Source organism: Urocitellus parryii, chromosome 4 (genome assembly GCF_045843805.1).
Source record: "Urocitellus parryii isolate mUroPar1 chromosome 4, mUroPar1.hap1, whole genome shotgun sequence".
Classification (NCBI taxonomy): domain Eukaryota; kingdom Metazoa; phylum Chordata; class Mammalia; order Rodentia; family Sciuridae; genus Urocitellus; species Urocitellus parryii.
Genome location: NC_135534.1, coordinates 6215485 through 6236718, shown reverse-complemented (window position 1 = coordinate 6236718; position 21234 = coordinate 6215485). Strand labels below are relative to the sequence as shown.

The window sequence follows — 21234 nt, the reverse complement described above, 5'->3', positions numbered from 1 at the left end:
TCTGAATTTTAAGTTCTCCTACCTCTACCTGTCCTAAGACTTCTACATCAAGGTTTTTAATTATCTTTAAGTCTTGAAGTTGTGAAGTTGCAAGCAGTTGTGTTCATGTTATTCTTAGGTCTTGGTTTTGGCCATTAAGTCAGGGAGTTGATATGTTTACTATATATCCTGCAGAGGGATGTGGTCCTTTTGTATTTTTTGTTTTGGGGATATGGATATCCTTAATCAGGTTTCATTAATTTTTTTCTGTATATTTAATTTTGGAATGATACTTTAAATTTGTTTTGTGCTTTCAGAAACATCAAAAAGGTTAAAATTCAGTATATACTTAATTTTTTTCTTTATATTTATTTTCTTCAATAAACATTATATGCCAGTACTGAAAGGTAGATGGTGTGGTAAAGAGTTTTTATTTTATTATTATTTTGTTTATGGTGTAGTTTTCAATCTTAATTTAAAAAATATATATTTATTTTTTTATTATGAAAAGAGAGGTTCAAGGAGGGACCATGATTTGCCCAAGAGTACAAAGTTGATAAGGGTTAGGATCAGACCTTAAACTCAGGTGCCTTGACTCCAAACACATTTCTTTTATACCATTTGATCCCTTTTGTGCTATACTTCATACAGAAAACAAATGATACTCTTTTTTATTGTGTTAAGCTGTAGAGTTGGTATTTCTGCTTTTTAAAGGCTACTTTGAAATTTTCTTCCCTAACAGCTGTCTGCTTCAGCATCTAAATGAGAACTATAAATATTTGACAGCTAGTGTTTGATCATGTTTTTAAAAATCTGCACATCCTTTTTGTGAACTTTGAATTCATTGTACTTGATCTATTAAAATAGCAGTGTTGTGCAGTTTGTATGTATGTAAGCTTTTTATTTATGCATGTTACTCATATCATTGTTTTCTGTTTTAAATTTTAGGTTCTTGGGGGTTTTCTCTGTCTGTGAGTACTTGGTAAAAACTTAAACCCTAAAGATAAAAGGCAGCAAATAGTGACCAAACGAATGTTTTTGGCAAAAACAGTGGTGAAGGCCTCCTTCAGGTAGGTAGAGAGGAGGAGGGAAGAGGGCGAACTTTCAGGTGGTAAAGACAGCATAAGCATTACTATGGAGTTGGAAGCCTTTAAAGCCTGTCCTGTGGATATCTGATAGACTGGTAGGACCAAAGTAGGTGGTTTGTTTTGGGAGGCTCTGCTGAATAATACTGGGAACACATTTTAAGCAACTTTGGAAGCCAGATACGGACAGCAGACAGCTATTCGAAGTTATGGTTTGTTTTAATAGAATAGAGATTTGATCAAAGTAGTGTTTTGGAAGAGTAATTCCTGCAGTTTTAGGTCAGGGGCTTGTCTAGAATAATATGAAAATAGATTACTTTTTTTTTTCTTTTGGGTACTAGGGATTACTAAGGGGCACTTGACCACTGAGCCACATTCCCAGCCCTATTTTGTATTTTATTTAGAGTCAGGGTCTCACTGAGTTGCTTAGCACCTCACTTTTGCTGAGGCTGACTTTGAACCCCTGATCCTCCTTCTCAGCCTCCTGAGCTGCTGGGATTACAGGCATGTGCCATGGTGCCTGGCATAGGTTTACCTTTTGAGGTGACAGGTACTTGACCTCTTTTTTTTTTTTTTTTTTTTGGGTACTGGGGATTGAATCCAGGGGCACTTTACCACTTAGTCACATCCCCAGCCCTTTTTATTTTTTATTTTGAGACAGGATCTTGCTAAGTTGCTTAGATCCTCACTAAATTGTTGAGCTGGATCTTAAACTTGGGATCCTCCTGCCTTAGCCTCTTGAGTTGCTGGGATTACAGATGTGTGCCATCACACCTGCTAGTATTTGAACTCTTAAGGTAGTGGTTTTCAAAGTGTGATTCTCCTCAGCAGTAGCATCACTGTTATCTAGGTGTCTGGAACATGTTAGAAGTACACATTCTTGGGCTCCAGCTCAAACTTACTGAATCAGAAACTTGTATTGGGCCCAGCAATCTGTTTTAACAAGCACATGATACTGATGCATACAAAAAGTTGAGTATTAATGCCCTAGATATATATTAGTAGAAATGGAAAGGAAAAGTTAGAACGAAAACACATTGGTACTGAAGGAATGATAGAACTTGATGACTGCTAGATAGCAGTATATTATGATAGAAAAGAGCTTAATTGGGGATTGTGAGCCCTGAGTTCTAGCATCAACCTTATTACAATTGGTTTTGAACAAGACTATTGATTTTGGAGGCAAAGACAAGGTCAACTCTGGGGTTAAGCCTGGTTTACCAGGAACACAAGAGGTAGGAATCTTTGAATGGAAAGGGAGAGAATTCAGATGAATGTTTTAGATAATTGGAGATGTTGACAGATTTATTTAAAGCAGTGGGTTCTCAAATGGGCTTGACTTTGTTCCCCAGGGAACAGTTGATAGTATCTGGACACATTTCTGAGTGTCAGACTGAGAGAATGTGTTCTACTGGTGTTTTGTGGGAAGAGGCTAGGGATGCTGCTAAAACATCCTATAATGCACAGATCAGGCCCCCACAACAAAGAATTAACTGGTCCATAATGTCAGTAGTGCGAAGTTGACAAACCCTGATAAAAAGGGTTTGTTATTAGATAGGTTATATTTGTATTTGTATACTAATTGTCTGCTCTTTGGTTAGAGTTATGTGTCTAAGCTATAACAGTCTCAAGATTGTTTCATAGGACTTTGCCCAAAAGTAAACATGAAGCATTTTTTTTGTTGAATTTTCACAAAACAAACTACTTGGTCTTAGCAATCTTCAACCCAATTGCAGATTTCCTTATTACTCCTTTTAATTCTACCTGAGATCAACTAGTTTTGATAACCAAAGAAAGGATTCAGTGTCATGAGATAAGTGAGTTATAGCAAGAGATGTCTTTTTATGCACTCTTCAGCAGCACAGATACAAAAACTGGACCAATATAGAGATTAACATGGTTCTGCACAATGATGACATGAGAATTCATGAAGTGTTCCATATTTTGAAAAAAAAGAGAGCTGGGCACGGTGGCACATGCCTGTAATTCCAGCAACTCAGGAGGTTGAGGCAGGAGGATGGGGAGTTCAAGGCCAGCTTCAGCAGATTAGCACTTAGCAACTCAGTGAGTCACTTTTTAAAAAAAATATTTTTTTAGTAATAGTTGGTCACAATACCTTTATTTTATTTGTTTATTTATTTTTTATGTGGTGCTTAGGATCGAGTCTAGCACCTTGCACATGCTAGGTGAGCGCTCTACTGCTGAGCCACAACCCCAGCCACCTCTCCCCCTTGTCTCTAAATAAAATATAAAAAAGGGCTGGGGTTGTGGCTCATTGGTTAAGCACCCCTGGGTTCAATACCTGGTACCCCCCCCCCAAAAAAAAAAAAAAAAAAGAGTGAGAAATAGCTTTCTTTTTTTTTTTTTTTAAATATTTATTTATTTTTTTTAGTTCTCGGCAGACACAACATCTTTGTTGGTATGTGGTGCTGAGGATCGAACCCGGGCCGCACGCATGCCAGGCGAGCGCGCTACCGCTTGAGCCACATCCCCAGCCCCGAGAAATAGCTTTCTGATATTCTTTTGTTTTTGGTACCGGGGATTGAACCTAGGAGTGCTTAATCACTGAGCAATCCCCAATGCTTTTTATATTTTATTTTTAGATAGAGTCTCACTAAGTTGCTTAAGGCCTCACTAAGTTGCTGGGGCTGTCTTTGAACTTTTGAATATCCTGCCTCAACCCCTGGAGTTGCTGGAATTACAGGTGTGTGCCATTGCACCAGGTTATTCACATACCCTTATATGAAAATTGCCTTTGTAGTTCTTCATTGCACAGCCTGTGTGACTGTACTTGGTGGCCCTTTGTGCTGGGAGCAGAGACAACATAAAGGAAAAATCAAATGTAAATGTGAAACTAGAGTAAAAAAACCCAGTCTGTGTAATAACACACATTAACTGAATGTGCAGTTGGCCCTTTGCATCTGTGGGTTCCACATCTGTCAACTTGTATTCAGTGAACTATAGTTCAAAAACACTTGAAAAAAAAATGTGTTGAGGGGCTGGGATTGTGGCCTAGCAGTAGAGCGCTCGCCTAGCACAGGTGGTACCCAGGTTCGATCCTCAGCACCACATAAAAATAAAGGCATTGTGTTGTATCCAGCTACACCTAAAAAATAAATATTAAAAAAAATGTGTTGAACATATATATGTTTCTTGTCATTATTTCCAAACAGTATAGAATAACTATAGCCTTGTGCCACATGATGGCATTTCAGATAGACTGCATATACTTATGGCATATACTACATAGACTAGGTGTATAATAGGTTATGACATCTATAAGTTTAAGTTCACTCTGTGATATTTGCAGAACAACATTAACACACAAGGACACATTTTTCAGAATATATATCCCCATTGTTAGATGATGCTTGACCATTTTTTTTTTTTTTTAGAGAGGGAGAGAGAGAGAAGGAGGGGGGAGAGAGAATTTTTTAATATTTATTTTTCGGTTTTTGGCAGACACAACATCTTTATGTGGTGCTGAGGATTGAACCCAGCGCCCCGCGCATGCCAGGCGAGCGCGTTACTGCTTGAGCCACATCCCCAGCCCAGATGCTTGACCATTTTTACTAATTTATTTCTCAATAATCCTTGAAATTCTATGATACCCATTTTTTCATATTTGGAAATAGAAGCATAAGATAGTTAAATAACTTGCTTCAGATTATCCAGCTAGGAAGGGACAGGATTCAAAGTTTATATATATATAGTCTTAGTTCAGAAGTACTAAGCTATTTTATACTACTTCAACCTTTTTGGGGAACAGTTTATAAATGTTTTGATGATGAATTTAGGGTGTTTCCAACATCATCTTTATTCATTTAGGAGATTTATTCACTTAAATGTTTGTTGAGTTGTTATACTGTGCCCGACACTTTACTTGGGTCTTTTTTAGAATCCAAAAACTAGAGTTTCAGATAGTGCTGATTATTTTGAAGGAAAAGAGCACGGTGAGATACTTGTAGGATGGGAATTACTCCTTGAGATGATTGATCAGTGAAAGCCTCCCTAATAGGATGGCTGTTTTATACTGTGACCTGAATGGTGAGCAACTAATCTTGTGATGTTCAAAGGTTCAAGGGACCAGGTCTGTATTTAGAAGCTCTAGATAGAGGGATTAGCTAATACAAAGCCCTAAGGTAGAGATGAGAAAATTTTACTAAGTATTTAATTATGTATCAGACACTATATAAAGGTCTTGGGATAGAGTAATGAGCAAGACAGGCATGGTCCCTTTGTCATGGACTTCTATTCTGGTGGGAAAATCAGACTTTAAACAAACACTTATGCTAGTAATGTTAATTATGGTTGAGCAAAGGGCTTCAAAGGTAAATACAGGATGCAGTGTGAGTGTATAATAGGATTGCCTAATCTAGACTTCAGGAGTGGGTTGAAACATCAGAGAACATTTTTACTAAGAAAGCCTTTAAAGCTGAGATGTGAAAAGGGAGGTGAGTAAGAGGTAACCAGGCAAAGAAGAGAAATGATTAGCATATGCAAAACCCCTAGGGTTGGAAAGAATTTCAGATGTTTGAGAGACCCTAACTAGCAACTGAAGACCCAAAAGGCTAGTGTAACTGTAGTGATGTGAGTAGCAGAGAGAACCTCTCCCTGCCCTTTACTGAAGATTTAACCAGGGCCTTGCCACATGCTAGACAAGCATTGTAGTACTGAGCTATACTTCTAGTCCGAGTTGGAATCTTGACAAGGTACTCAGGGGTCAAGTCAAATAGGGCATTATCTTGAAGGCAGTAAGAAGGCAAAAAGTCAGCCAAGGTGTATTATGTGTACTAATATCAATGGATGAATTATAGAGAAAAGATCAGGAATAGTGTGAGAATGATTTGAGGAGACCAGTTAGGAGGCCGCTGCAGTGGTTCAGGAAAGATGTGATGTAGTATGCTTGAGGGAGCTGACAGAATTAGAGAAGAGATAGTTTGAGAAATATTTACAAAACAGAATTACAGGACTTTGGTTTATTAGATGTATAGAGGATAAATGGAAGGAGGTACAACATGAAATTGTGATTCCCAAGTTTTCCTCATGGGTGACTTGTCCCACAATCCCATTATTTGAAATAGGTCTCACACTGAAGGGAGAGTGGTTTGGGGCATTGAGTGGAGGATTTAAAAGTTCAGTTTTTTTTTTTTTTTTTTTTTTTGTAGTTGTAGATGGACAGAATGCATTTATTTGTTTATTTTTATATGGTGCTGAGGATCGAACCCAGTGCCTCACACTTACTAAGCAAGTGCTCTACCACTGAGCCACAAACCCAGCCTTAAAGTTCAGTTTTGAGGAAGTTTGGATAGGTTGAATGTGAAGTGCTTGAGAAACATCGCAATAGAGTTGTTGGCTGGGTAATTGGATGTGATTCTGGGGGCCTCAGGAGGGGCTTATTGGCAGGTGTTTGAATTCCCTTAACGTATGTATGGTAATGGAAGAAGGGTAGACAGGAAGCGAGAGAGAGGGAATGTCCAGAGAAGTAGGAAGAGAATCAGGGGAGAGATATCCTGAAAGCCATGGGACTGTTCAGGTACTGTTCTAAGCATTTGTATATTTTTACTCATTTAATGTTTATAGCCTATGAAATAGGTGCTTTTATTGTCCTTATTTTATAGACAGGAAAATGATACAAGAGGACACTATATAACTTGCTTAGGATCACCAGGTAATAACCAGAGAAGTTGGTTTTTGGACCTAGGCTGCCTGGCTCCAGTTTATACTTTTATTTATTTCTTTTTCTTTTTTTTTTTTTTAAAGAGAGAGAGAGAGAGAGAGAGAATTTTAATATTTATTAGTTTTCGGCAGACACAACATCTTTTTTGTTTGTATGTGGTGCTGAGGATCGAACCCAGGCCGCACGCATGCCAGGCGAGCGCGCTACCGCTTGAGCCACATCCCCAGCCCCAGTTTATACTTTTAACTACCCCTTGATATTGTTAGTGGTTTTTTTTTTTTTTTTTTAATTTTTTTAATTGTTGTAATGGTTTTATTTTTTGTTGTTTTTCAGTGCTAGGGATTGAACCCCAACCTCAGGTATGCTAAACAAGCTCTCATCCACTGAGCTATATATGTCCCCAGTCCCTTGCCTAGTGTTTCAAAGAGGAGGGAGTGGTCTTTGAGATTGACACTGCCTAGAGGCCGAAGATACTGAGGACTGCCATTGGATTTGGCAACATAGAGGTTATTGGTGACTTTGAACTGAAGTGTAATGCCATGACGATTTCTACAGACTTAGTCTGAGGCACAATTAGAGTCAGTCAAATCTATTTTATAAATGCTCATCACACTTAATCTAATATCTAAGGCACATCCTAATTCTAAGTCCTAAATCAGTCTACACCCAAGGGTCCCAGGTGCTCACCTGTGAAGTGTCTTAAGTCCGGGTTGCTGGAACTCAATCCAGGCTGGAGGAGTCTGGTGCAGGGGGGACAACAATGATGGAGTTCTAGGTCTCTCTGTCTGGGTTCTGTTAGTTCTGCTGATCCCCCAAAATCTGGGTTTTAAGTCGTAGCTTGGTTATGCTTGCAGCTGATAACTGGGTGAGGCCTGGGGTGTACACCTAGGGTGTAGACTCTTACATCACTAACTTAAGTCTAAGTTCTATAGTCTTAAGTTCTGCAGTTCACATTATGGGCACATTGCTTATAGTCATTCACTATTTAATCAATTCACATTCACTAATTAATATACTCAGTAGTCTATAACATTTCTGATATTCATGTCAGTGGCATATTTTGGGGCAGAAAACCTTCAAAATATATGTGAGACTAAGTAGAGTGAAGAAAAGTTCAAAGAAGTTTGACTTGTGAAGGGAGAAGGGGAGCAAGTTATACCTGAAAGTTAGTATAAGATCCAGAAAGGCTCTTTTGGATTTTTATTTTTTGTTTTAAGTTGGAAGTGACCGCTGAATTTTTTGTTTATAGCATTATCCAGGTATACCTCTTCCTCTGTATCACTTCATGTTTAATTCATTGCTAAGATCTGATTTCTAGGGGCTGGATTTGTAGCTCAGTGGTAGAGCACATGTGAGGCACTGGGTTCTATCCTCAGTATCACATAAAATAAATAAAGTAAAGGTATTATGTCCATCTACAACTAAAATAAAAAAGATTTGCTGATTTCTTTTTTTAAAAAATATTTTTTAGTTGTAGTTGGACACAATATCTTCATTTTATTTATTTATTTTTATGTGGTACTGAGGATCGAACCCAGGGCCTCGCATGTGCTAGGCTACCACTGAGCCCCAGCCCCAGCCCCAGCCCCAGCCCAAGATTTGCTGATTTCTAATATTCATCTTACAGTTCTCACTGCAGCTCATAGGTGTTTTTTTGGGGGGTGGGGGGTACTGGGGATTGAACCTAGAGGCACTTTACCACTGAGCCACACCCCCAACCCTTTTATTTTTATTTTTAAAATTTTTATACCTTTATTTTGTTTGTTTATTTTTATGTGGTGCTGAGGATCGAACCCAGTGCCTCACACATGCTAGGCAAGTGCTCTACTGCTGAGCCACAACCCCAGCTCACCCTTTTATTTTTTATTTTGAGACAAGGTCTCGCTAAGTTGCTGAGGCTGATCTTGAATTTGCAATCCTCCTGCCTTAGTCTTTTGAGTCTGGATTCCAGGTGAGTACATCGTGCCTGGCTGCAACTCCTAGTTCTGATATTAAGTCTGAGCCATTGCAGTAGCCTATTTCTTAGGATATTATTATTATTTGGGGGGAGGCTTTTTTTTTCGCCCCACTATTTCTTTTCTTTCTTAAATTTTTTCTTTTAGTTGTTGATAAACCTTTATTTATTTATACGTGGCATTGAGAATTGAACCCGGTGCCTCACACATGCCAGGCAAGCGCGCTACTGCTGAAACACAACCTCAGCCCCCCACTATTTTTTTTTTTTTTTGGTGGAGGGGGTACTGGGGATTGAGCTCAGGTGCAGTCGACCACTGAGCCACATCCCCAGCCCTATTTTGTATTTTATTTAAAGACAGAGTCTCATTGAGTTGCCTAGCACTTTGCTGTTGGCTGAGTCTGACTTTGAACTCGTTTTCCTCCTGCCTCAGCCTCCTGAGCTGTGGAGATTACAGGAGTGTGTCACTGTGGCCAGCCCACTATTTCTTTTTTAGAGAGAGAAGGAATTTTTTTAATATTTATTTTTCAGTTTTCGGCAGACGCAGCATCTTCATTTTATCTGTATGTGGTGCTGAGGATCAAACCCAGCGCCGTGCGCATGCTAGGCGAGCGTGCTACCACTTGAGCCACATCCCCAGCCCCCAGCCCACTATTTCTTAAGTTGTGCTTTCAAGGTCCTGATGTTGTCTTTTGACTTTCTCACTGTGTAGTCACTGGTGCTGTGGGATAGATCCTGGACTTAAATTTATGAGACTGGGCTTTGAATTTCAGTTTATAAATACTATGATATTGGGCAAATTACTTAACCTTGATAAACTTTATTTTTTCATCTGTGGAATAGTGAAAATAAATCTTATTTGGTTGACTTAATCGTTTTGGCATTGTAGACACAAATTCCTTAGTGTGGTATTCAGGCCCAGTTGACTGTCACAGTCTTATTTTCTACTTTTAACCTGTGTACATTTCAGCCAAACCAAGCTAACTGCTTGTTTTCTTCCACTTACATGTAATTTCTGTTTCCTGGTTCTTACACCAGTGCTCTTCCTATAAAGCTCATTTGAAATACTGAGTATGGAAGGGAACTTCTTTCCTGAATCCTCAAGATATTTTTTATACCTCTCATGATAGCCAACAGGATACATGATAGGAAGTTTAATTATATCTGGATAACTTGCTCCTTGAGGACAGGGCATGACTCTTTTTTACCATGAGTATTTCTTTTCTAGTGGTACATAGCATGGTGCTATTTATATCATTGAGACTCTCACATTGTTTGGTTGAAAATGCATGGTTTCAGGAAGATAAAGTAAATGTAATAAAAGTAATTTAGTCAAAGTAAATGTAATAAAATTAATTCTATGGTAAAGTGCTGATAGTAATATTAAGGGACTAAGTCAGAACAGGGTCAAAGAGGAGTGCCAAGGAATGAGAATTGCTCCATTTGCCTGGTTGTTAAGAGAAAGGAGGACCAGACTATTTATGTCCCTTGAGATCTCTAGTTACCTTTGCTCTTATACTGTGTTCACCAGGCTACTTTCATGGTTTGGTTCTCCTGGTTCCTAGATACTGAGAAATGGCTTCTCTGGATAGTGGGCATGAGTATTTATAGTTGGTACAAGGCATTCTGAAGAAGTTAACTGACAGTTCTTTTGTCTTACAGAGCTGAGAACTGGCCTGCCAAGATTTCTTCTTTGTATTTAAAGAAGACAAAAATGTCCAATTAGCAGTAATAAAATCTACAAACACTTTATTTGGGCAGGTGTTTTGCTTCTGAGAAGGCTGTTAGGACTTGTGTATGCTAAGGTATCATCCTTCACATCTTAGCTCGGGTCTTTTTCTCAGAAAAACATTTCTTTGACTAAGTCAGATCTTCCTACTGTAAGTTCTCATAGTATAGAATACTTCTTGTGCTTAGCTCTTTTAAGAATTGGCATTTTATATTTCCTTGGATTATTACTTGATTGTCTGTTTTCCTGTCAGGGTGTAGCTTCATTAAAGGCTGCTACTGTGTTTTTTCCTCACACATGATATAGGTATAGTCTTGGTCCATGGTAGATGGACCAATGGAGTTTTTTTTTCTGTGAACGTGCCTATGCGAAATGTTCTTTCTTCCACCCCATCCTGTCTTTTTTTTTTTTTTTTTTTAATATTTATGTTTTGGTTTTAGGTTGACACAGTATTTTATATTTATGTGGTACTAAGGGTCAAACCCAGTGCCTTATGCATCTTAGGTGAGCACTCTACCAGTGAGCCACAACCCCAACCCCATCCTGTCTTTTTGATCAAGCTAATTATCCTCCAATGTCCCCAGATGTTCTTTAGAGCTCTCTGTAGTCACATTCCCTAGGCCCTTTGTATGTATTCCCATTGTGGGACCAGTCACTTTGTGTTACATTCGATATGAATCCTATTTTTCTCAGCAAGTGTAGACTTCTTTGATGCAAGGGTCTTGTCTTTTCAAATACTTAAAAATTGCCTGTTGAAGAAAAATGTGTCTGTATTTCCTAAAAATATGTCATATATAATATATAATGTAATAACAGTTCTAGCAATGGAAAGAACCTTAGATTGCTAATCAAGGAGCCTGAGTTAGTTTATTTTATTTACTGCAAAGTCCTCAGTTACAACAGTTGAAGCTACTTGTTTTCAAAGTGTGGTCCTAGGCAACATTACTTGGGAATGAGTAAGAAATAGAATTCTCAGGTCCTAGTCCTGAATCAGAGACTCCTAACAGACTGACTGTGCATACCTGTTATCCCAGCTACCTGGGAGGCCAAGGCAGGAGGATTGCAAGTATCAGTCTAGCTTCAGTAACTTAGTGAAACCTTGTCTTAAAATATCAAAAGAGCTAGGGGCCGGAGTTGTGGCTTAGTAGAGTGTTTACCTGGCACAGGTGAGGCATTGGGATCTGTCCTCAGCACCACATAAAAATAAATATATAAAAATAAAGTTATCGTGTCCATATACAACTAAAAAAAAAAACAAAAACAAAAAAACGGTCTGGGACTGTAGCTCAGAGGTAGAGCCTTTGCCTAGCCTAGCATGAGTGAAGCCCTGGGTTTAATCCCCAGTATCACCAAAAATAAAAAAAATTAAAAAAAATTCGAGACATTTGCTGAGTGGCCAAGACTGACTTCAAATTTTCTTTTTCTTTTTCTTTTTTTTTTTTTAAAGAGAGAGAGAGAGGGAAATTTTTTTTTTAATATTTAGTTTTTAGTTTTCAGTGGACACAACAGCTTTATTTTATTTTTTATGTGGTGCTGAGGATCGAACCCAGCGCCCCCATGCATGCCAGGCTAGCATGCTACCGCTTGAGCCACATCCCCAGTCCTGACTCAGATTTTCGATCCTGCTCCTGCCTCAGCCTCCTGAGCAGCTGGGATTACAATTGTTCACCACCTTGCTTGGTTTCCATTTATCCCTGTCCCCCTCTCTTTTTTTGTATCAGGGATTGAACCCACAGGCACTTAACCACTGAACCACATCTTCAACCCTTTTTATTTTGATCAGGATCTCCCTTAGTTGCTGAAGCTGATTTTGAACCTGACTTTTGATCCTTCTGTCTCAGCCTCCTGAGCTGCTGGGATTACAGGTGTGTGCCACTGTGCTCATCTGAAGGAGCTTGTTTTTCTTTGGTCTTTCCTAACATGAAAGTTGCCGTAATCCCTCTACTTAATTGCCTTCTTTTTTTGTTTTTATTTTAGTTGTAGTTGGACACAATACCTTTATTTTATTTTTATGTGGTGCCGAGGCTTGAACCCAAGGCCTTGCACATGCTAGACGAGCACTCTACCACTGAGCCACAACTCCAGCCCCCTAATTTTCCTTCTTCAGAACTTTTCTAGCTATTCCTTGGTCTGATTATCAAACTACAAAATTATTAAGCGTTTTACATCCTTTCTTGTTGCTCCCCCCACCCCTTATTTACTCAGCAAATTCTATCAGATATACCCTTGGTGTTTAATGAATGTTCTTGGTATATAAAAGTATCTTAGATGAGCATGTGGCACATGCCTGTAATTCCAGTAACGTGGGAGGCTGAAGCAGGAGGATCACAAGTTTGAGTAGCCTTGGCAGTTTAGTGAAACCCCATCTCGGAATTGGCCTGGGATGTGGGCTGGAGTTGTGGCTCAGTGGTAGAGTACTTGCCTTGCACGCGTAAAGCCCTGGGTTCCATCCTCAGCACCACATAGAAATAAATAAGTAAAAATATATTGTGTCAGGGCTGGGGATGTGGCTCAAGCATGCTTGGCTGGCATGCGCAGGGCCTGGGTTCGATCCTCAACACCACATAAAAATAAAGATATTGTGTCCACCTAAAAAAAACTAAAAAATAAACATTTAAAAAATATATTGTGTCCATCTACAACTAAAAAAAAAAAAAAAAAAGAAGAAGAATTGGCTGGGGATGTAATTCAATGGTAAATCACCCTTCGTTTAATCCCCAGTATTGCAAAAAGGGGGGAAAAGTGGATATCTAGTACCCTGTTCTCATAGTCTTATATTAAGAGAAGCCACATAAATAAAATTCTATAATGTGAAAAATGAAATTTAGGGGATATGAAGTACAGAGGTAAGTAGAAGGAGTGATTGAGGAGTGCTAAAAAATTCTTCAAGTAGGAGATAACTACTCAGTTTGGATATTGGAACCCTTAAGATTTGTCCACCTAGCCAAGGGGTGAGGAAGGAAATTCTGAGTAGTGGGACCAGCATATTCAAAGGCAGAGAAGTATGAGATAGTACCACAAGTGCAAAATGCATTTCTGTGTTCATTGTTGCCAGAACACAGGAACAGCATAGATATGAGTTGTGAAGAGTCTGAGTCAGTAAGTTGTTTGTACCTGACTCACTAGGTGATGGAGAAACCTTAGAGGAACTACAAATGTGTGGGAGACTAACCATATTTCTGTTTTAGAAAGATTGCCCTTGGCCGCGGCAGAGTAGTGTAGTCCTATTATCCCAGCTACCAAGAAGACTGAGGCAGGAGGATTTCGAGTTCAAAGTCAGCCTGGACAAGTTAGTGAGACCCTGTCTCAAAAAATAAAAAGGACTGGGATATGGCTCAGTGGAAAAGAGCTCCTGGGTTCAATCCCCATACCAAAAAAAAAAAAAAAAAAAAAAAAAAGAAGAAGAAGAAGAAGAAAAAAAGCAGAATTATTGTCTAACATTTTTCATTTTGTTGTTATAATATCATTTGAATGGTTTGTGTATGCCTATCCATATTAATGAAATTCATCGACTTCTGCTAATAGAATGACAAGCTGAGACATGTCCATTGAAGGGAAATTTTCATTTCACAAGTGATGATGGTTTTTTCCCCTATATGACTGAACAAAGAACACTGATTTAGGTGTATAACAATCCCTGTTCACTTTGTGATGCGATATATTGTTTCAATTTCCTTTGGCTGTAATGTTCTTTATATACTATTAAATTCTAAAAATACTTTATTGACTAGTTATGCTATAGGATTAATTTGATATTAAAAAGACTCTTATTGACAGTTGTACACCTGTAATCCCAGCAGCTCAGGAGGCTAAAAAAGGAAGTTTGAGGCTAGCCTTCGCAATTTAGTGAGATCCTGAGCTTCTACTTCCTAAGTAGACCCTGTCTCAAAATAAAAAATATGAAAAGGTTTGGGGATGTGGCTTAGTGGTTCAACACTCCTGGATTCAATTCTTGGTACCGAAAAAAAAAAAAAAAGGGGGGGAGGGGGCTGGGGATATAACTCAGTTGGTAGAGTGCTTGTCTTGTATGCACAAAGCCCTGGGTTCAATCCCCTGCACCACAAAAAAAAAAAAAAGGTGGGGATGTAGCTCAGTGGAAATTGCCCCTGGGTTGAATCCCCAGCAAGCCCCCTCCCCCACCAAAAATAATTGAATTTGTTATCAAATATAGGAATAATGTATAAAGGACTTGAAAGAAATTCAAATAAGTTATTTCCATGAGTGAACTTTTGCTTTCTCTTTTATGGTACTAGTCAGTCTTTGGGAATGTAATACCGATTTTTCTTCAGCAGTTTTATTTTTATTTTTTTCCTCTCAGTTTTGATAGAATTAAAAATATCTTTAATTAATTAAACAATATCTTTATTTTATTTATTTGTTTTTATGTGGTGCTGAGGATTGAACCCAGGGCCTCTCATGTGTGCTAGGCGAGTGTTCTACCACTGAGCCACAACCCCAGCCCCTCAGTTTTGATAGAATTCATACTTGGGACAATGAATGAGAAAGGAGTTTAAAGAAGTCTCCTCAGGGCTGGGGATGGGGCTCAAGTGGTAGCGGCTTGCCTGGCATGCGCACATCGCTGGGTTCGATCCTCAGCACCACATACAAATAAAGATGTTATGTCTGCCGAAAACTAAAAAAAATAAATATTAAAAAATTCTCTCTTTCTAAAAAAAAAAAAGAAAGAAAAAAGAAGTCTCCTCAAAGGTGTTTCAAGTTAAATATTCTGGTTGTATAACTATAAGAAAGTTAAAGAAAAAAAGGCACTCATAATCCCAAACTCAGGTATTATTGCTATTTTAGCATATTTCTTTCCAGTTTTTTCTATGAATATTTTTATATAATGAGATTGTACTTGATACAGTAGTCTGTAGTAATCTTCTAAATTTGTAATAATTTTCCATGTCATTAAGAATTCTTATAAAAAGTCTTATAAAAATTGTGCATGATTTCCTACTGTAGTTTATTTGCTCATTTCTCTGTTATTAAGCATTAGGTTATATATGCTTTTTTAAGATGTTAAAAATAAAACTGCAGGGCTGGGGTGGCATCTCAGTGGTAGAGCATTTGCCTTGCATACACGAGGCCCTGGGTTCGATCCTCAGTATCACATAAAAAAAATAAAGGGCTGGGGTTGTAGCCTAGTGGTAGAGCACTTGCCTAGCATGTGTGAGGCACTAAGTTTGATTCTCAACACTGCATATGAATAAATGAATAAGAAAAAAATCCATCAACAATTTAAAAATATATTTTAAAATTAATAAATAAAAATAAAGATATTGTGTTCATCTACAACTAAAAAATATATTTAAAAGTAAAACTCCAGTAGGGAAATGGATGGCATTAGAGAAGATTATGCTAAGTGAAGTTAGCCAATTCCAAAAAAACAAATGCCGAATGTCTTCTCTGACATAAGGGATGGGTGACTCAAAATGGTGTTGGGAGGGAGAGCTAGAGAGGAAGATTACCTCTAGATAGGGAATAGGGGTGGGAGGGAAAGGGAGGGAGAAGGGGAATAACATGGATGGTGGAAGATGTATGAAGATGTGAATTTGGTGTCAACATACCTTATATACAGAGATAAATTGTGGTATAAAGGTATATTAAGAATTGTAATGCAGGGCTGGGGATGTGGCTCAAGTGGTAGCACACCCGCCTGGCATGCGCAAGGCACTGGGTTCCATCCTCAACACCACATAAAAATAAAATAAAGATATTGTGTCCACCTAAAATTAAAAAATAAATATTTTTTTTAAATTGTAATGCAAATAATAATAATAATAATAGAAAAAATGTAATAAAAAAGGTAAAACTCCAGTGAACTCAAGTATATTTGTTTTTTTCTGAGTTTCCATTATATTCATTTGTTTGTGAGGGGTTCTGGGGATTGAACCCAGGGGCATTCTACCGCTGCGCTACTCCCCCAGCCCTTTGTATTATTATTAATATTTTTACTTTGAGACAGGGTCTTACTAAGTTGGCAAGTTGTACTCAAACTTAAGAACTTTCTGCCTCAGACTCTCACGTAGCTGGGATTATGTGTGTGCCACCATGCCCAGCTCCCATTATATTCTTTTTTTTTTTTTAATATTTATTTATTTTATTTATTTTAGTTTTCGGCGGACACAACATCTTTGTTTGTATGTGGTGCTGTGGATCGAACCCGGGCCGCACGCATGCCAGGCGAGCGCGCTACCACTTGAGCCACATCCCCGCCATTATATTCTTATCATTCCTAGAAATGCAGTTATTTATTAAAGTTGTGAACATTTTTTTTTGAGAGAGAATTTTTTAATATTTATTTTTTAGTTTTCGGCGTACACAACATCTTTGTATATGTGGTGCTGAGGATTGAACCCGGGCCGCACGCAAGCCAGGCAAGCGCACTACCGCTTTTGCCACATCCCCAGCCCCAGTTGTGAAAATTTTTATTTATTTTTGGTACCTGGGATTGAACCCAGAGGCACTTAACTACTGAGCCATGTCCCCAGTCCTTTTAATTTTTTATTTTGAAACAGGGTCTCACTAAGTTACTGAGGCTGGTCTTGAGTTTATAATCCTCCTGTCTTGGCCTCCTGTGTCACTTGGATTACAGGCTTGTGCCACCAGGCCTGGTTAAGGTTTCTCGGATCTTTTAAAATTTTTCTATTGAGAGCCGGACACAGTGGCATACACCTGAAATCCCAGTGGCTCAGGAGGCTGAGCAGGAGGATTGCAAGTTCAAAGAGCCAGCCTCAACACTTTAGCAAGGTCCTAAGCAACTCAGTGAGACCCTGTCTATAAATAAAATAACAAAAACAGGGTTCAGGAGGCTGGTATTGTTGCTTAGCAGTAGAGCGTTCGCCTAGCATGTGCAAGGCCCTGGGTTCGATCCTTAGCACCACATATAAATAAATAAAAGGAATGGTGTCCAACTACAACTAAAAAAAATAAATATTAAAAAAAAAAACCAGGGCTGGGATGTGGCTCAGTGGTTGAGTGCCCCAAGATTACATCCTCAGTACCAAAACAAAAAAAACTTACTATTAAAAAGTTTAAAACATACAAACAGTATAATGAACTCCCATATATTTATCACCAGCTCAGTGGTCTTCAGTGTAATCTTCTTTCATCTGTATCTTCCACTTCTCTATTATATTTTGAAGTAAATTCGGACAAGTTTTACTTCACCTGTAAACATTGTAGTTAGGCATGTCTATTCATTTCAAAAGCATCTAATGACTTCCTTTCTGAAGGACTTATTTATTTATTTATTTATCCATTTATTTTTGTGATGCTGGGTGTTGAACCCATGGGAATGCTTTATCACTGAGCTGTATCCCAGAGCCATTTTTATTTTTGTTTTGAGGTAGGGTCTTGCTACTATGCCCAGGCTGGCCTTGAACTTGTGATCCTCATGCTTCAACTTCCTAAGTAGCTGGGATTACAGGTGTGTGCTGCTGTCCCCCATGCTGAAGGACTTTAAAGTAAGAGTACTGGATTAGGTGTGAACTAGCCTCTATTTGCTTTTTTGAGGCAGGGTGCCACTAAATTGCCCAGAATGACCTGCAACTTGCCATTCTCCTCCTCAGCCTCCTTAGTAGCATTAATTAAAGATGTGTACCATTGTGTCCTCTAATAAAAACTTCCAGGGCTGGGGATGTGGCTCAAGCGGTAGCGTGCTCGCCTGGCATGCGTGCGGCCCGGGTTCGATCCTCAGCACCACATACCAACAAAGATGTTGTGTCCGCCGAGAACTAAAAAATAAATATTAAAAAAAATTCTCTCTCTCTCTCCAAAAAAAAAAAAAAAAAAAAAAAACTTCCAAAAACCATAGCCACCCTACTATAATCACAGTAAGACAGTGAACAATATCTTTGTGGCTTGAATTCTCCCATTTGCCTCTTTTTTTGTAGTGTTTGGTTGATTCAAATCAGGAGTCAAGGTTCATGCACATGGTGTATGATTATAAATGTCTAAAATCTTGCTAAACCTATAGATTACTTCTCTGTTTTCTCCCTTTTTTCTTTTTTGCAGGAGGAAAAAAAAAACTAGTTACTCGTTCTGTAAAATTTTATACTTTGTAGGTTTTGTTGATTGTACATCCCCTCCCCCCCCTTTTTAAAAATTTGTGATATAAAGGCTATAGAATAGTATGCTCAGTGGTAGAGTAGAGCACTTGACCTAGCATGTGTGGTGCCCTGGGTTTGATTCCAAACACCACAAAAACAAAACAAAAAAATTGAGATTATATAACATACAATAAAATTCACAAATCACAAATGTTCAGTTGGGTGAGTTTTGACAATGTAATAATAACCATTCAAATCAAGAAATAGAAATAGGATATTTTCATCCCCACAAAATTTTTCCACATACCTCTTTGTAGTTAGTTTCCCTCTCTATCCCTCACTGTATCTGACTTAATAGAAGAGTTTGCCTATGTATGTGTGTGGCAGTGGGGAGGGAATTAGTGTATGTTCTTTTGTTGTAGGATTTTTCATTTAATATTATGCTTTGAAATTTGAACTCAGTGTTTCTATAGTTTTTTCTTTTTTTATTGCTGAATAGATTCCACCGTATGTCTATATAGCACAGTTTGCAGTTTGTCTTATTTCCATTTTTATAGGCATTTATGTTTGGGCTTTTATGAATAAGACTGTATGAAATATAATTCTTATACAAGTCTTGATATGTACATTTTTTAATTTGTCCTCAGACAATACAAAGAAGTAATTGTATCATATGATAAATGTATGCTTATTTTTGTAAGAAATTGCCAAACTAATCATTTTACACTCTCAGAGTATATAAGAGTTGTATATGCGCCACGTACTTGCCAAATTTTGGTCTTTGATATTAGCCATTCTAGTAGGTGTGAACTGGTATCTTGAGGTTGAGTCCCTTTTTATGAGTTTCTTGTTTTTCTTTTTCTTTTTTGCCATAGTGGAGATTGAATCTAGTAGCACTCTACCACTGAGCGACACTCTTAGCCGTTTATTTATTTATTTATTTATGAGACAGGGTCTCACTAAGTTGCCAAGGATGGCCTTGGAACTCTTGATCCTCTTGATCCTGAGTAGCTGGGATTACATGTGTGTGTCACTGTATCAGTGCTCCTGGCTCATTTTTGCATATGTATATATATTTATTTTGGGGTGCTGGGGATTTATATCAGGAATACTCGACTGCTGAGCCACATCCCCATCCCTAATTTGTATTTTATTAGAGGCAGGGTCTCACTGAGTTACTTAGTGCCAAGCCTTTACTGACACTGGTGATCCTCCTGTCTCAGCCTCCCGAGTGGCTGGGATTACATGTGTGTGCCACTGCACCCAGCTTGTATATTTTTGATGATGACATGTCTGTTCTAGTCTTTTTTTTTTATCTTCTTTTTTTTTTTTTTAAAGAGAGAGAGGAGAGATAGAGAGAATTTTTTAATATTTATTTTTCAGTTTTTGGTGGATACAACATTTTTATGTGATGCGGAGGATTGAACCCAGTGCCTTGCGCATGCCAGGCGACCGCGCTACCGCTTGAGCCACATCCCCAGCCCCTGTTTATCTTTTAATTGTTGATTTATAGACCTATTTATATTCTGGATACAATTCTTCATTAGATATATATGCTATACATACTGTTTCCCAGTTTGTGCCTTGCCTCTTCATTTTCTTAATGTCATATATTGGTAAGCAGAATTTTTTAAATAATTTTTTTATTTTATGGTTTGTCACATGCTTTTTAAAATTTGATCCTTAAGGGGCTGAGGTTGTGGCTCAGTGGTACAGTGCTTGTCTAGCATATGCAAGGTGCTGGGTTCGATCCTCAGCACCACCTAAAAAATAAATAGGGCTGGAGTTGTGGCTCAGTGGTAATGCGTTTGCCTAGCATGTGTGACGCACTGGGTTTGATTCTCAGCACCTCATACAAATAAATAAAATAAAGGTCCATCAAGAACTAAAAAATATTTTTAAAAAGTATTGGGGCTGGGGATGTGGCTCAAACGGTAGTGCGCTTGCCTGGCATGCGAGCGGCCCGGGTTCGATCCTTAGCACCACATACAAAGATGTTATGTCTGCCGAAAACTAAAAAATAAATATTAAGAAAATTCTCTCTCTCTCTCTAAAAAAAAAAAAAGTATAAATAAATAAAATAAAGACATTGTGTCCAACTACAACTAAAAAAATATTTAAAAAAAAATTTGGTCCTTAAGCCATCGCTTTGAGGAGCAATATGGTAGTATCCCCATTTTGCTCATTAGAAAGTAGAGGCTTAGAGAGGTAAAGTGACCTCCCGTAAAATTATACAGTTAGTAAGAGGCAGAGAAGACTGGAAACTGGGTTGTCTTATTTCAGGTTAAATTTCTTTCCGTTACCCTGTATCCTCCCTTTCTCTTTTCCTATTACCTGAAAATGATACCATATTTAACACTTTTCTCTTAAAGTTCTATACTCTCTTTTATACCTTTGCATGTGTAATTCCTTCTCAGTGGACCACTTTCCCTTCTTTAACTCTGTCAGGTATCAACTTTGTTACATCCTCTTGGAAATTTTTGACATCTCCTTTCTTCCTAGATAAGGTGCCTCCTCTTTCCTTTCTTTAACATTTGAGTTGTCTGTTGATGTAGGGAATAATACCCTTATTGCCTTTCCACTTATTCTCTTTAGATTTTGAGCATAAGCACCATAACAGTCTTTTTAAAAATTGGGGGTGGTGAGTGTACTTAGGGCCTTGTACATGCTAGGCAAGTGCTAGCTCCAAGTCTGAGTCTTATTTACCAGAGGATCAACAGTATCTAGATGTTAAAAAAAAAAAAAATTAATGAATT

General features: G+C 38.2%; 1 protein-coding gene and 1 pseudogene across 3 annotated transcripts in view; both read left to right on the top strand.

Moving 5' to 3' along the window:
- The window catches only part of Kdm2a (lysine demethylase 2A), a 109249-nt gene that overhangs the window by 7824 nt on the left and 80191 nt on the right, over positions 1–21234 (top strand). The window contains exon 1 of one of the 3 annotated variants that reach the window (XM_077797931.1): positions 971–1049. The exons of the other annotated variants lie outside the window; for them this stretch is intronic. The gene's annotated coding sequence lies outside the window, so the exon portion shown is untranslated. Of the gene's footprint in view, positions 1–970; positions 1050–21234 lie in introns of those variants that run through there. 3 annotated transcript variants of the gene reach the window in all.
- Positions 2911–3011, top strand: LOC113188408 (U6 spliceosomal RNA; annotated as a pseudogene).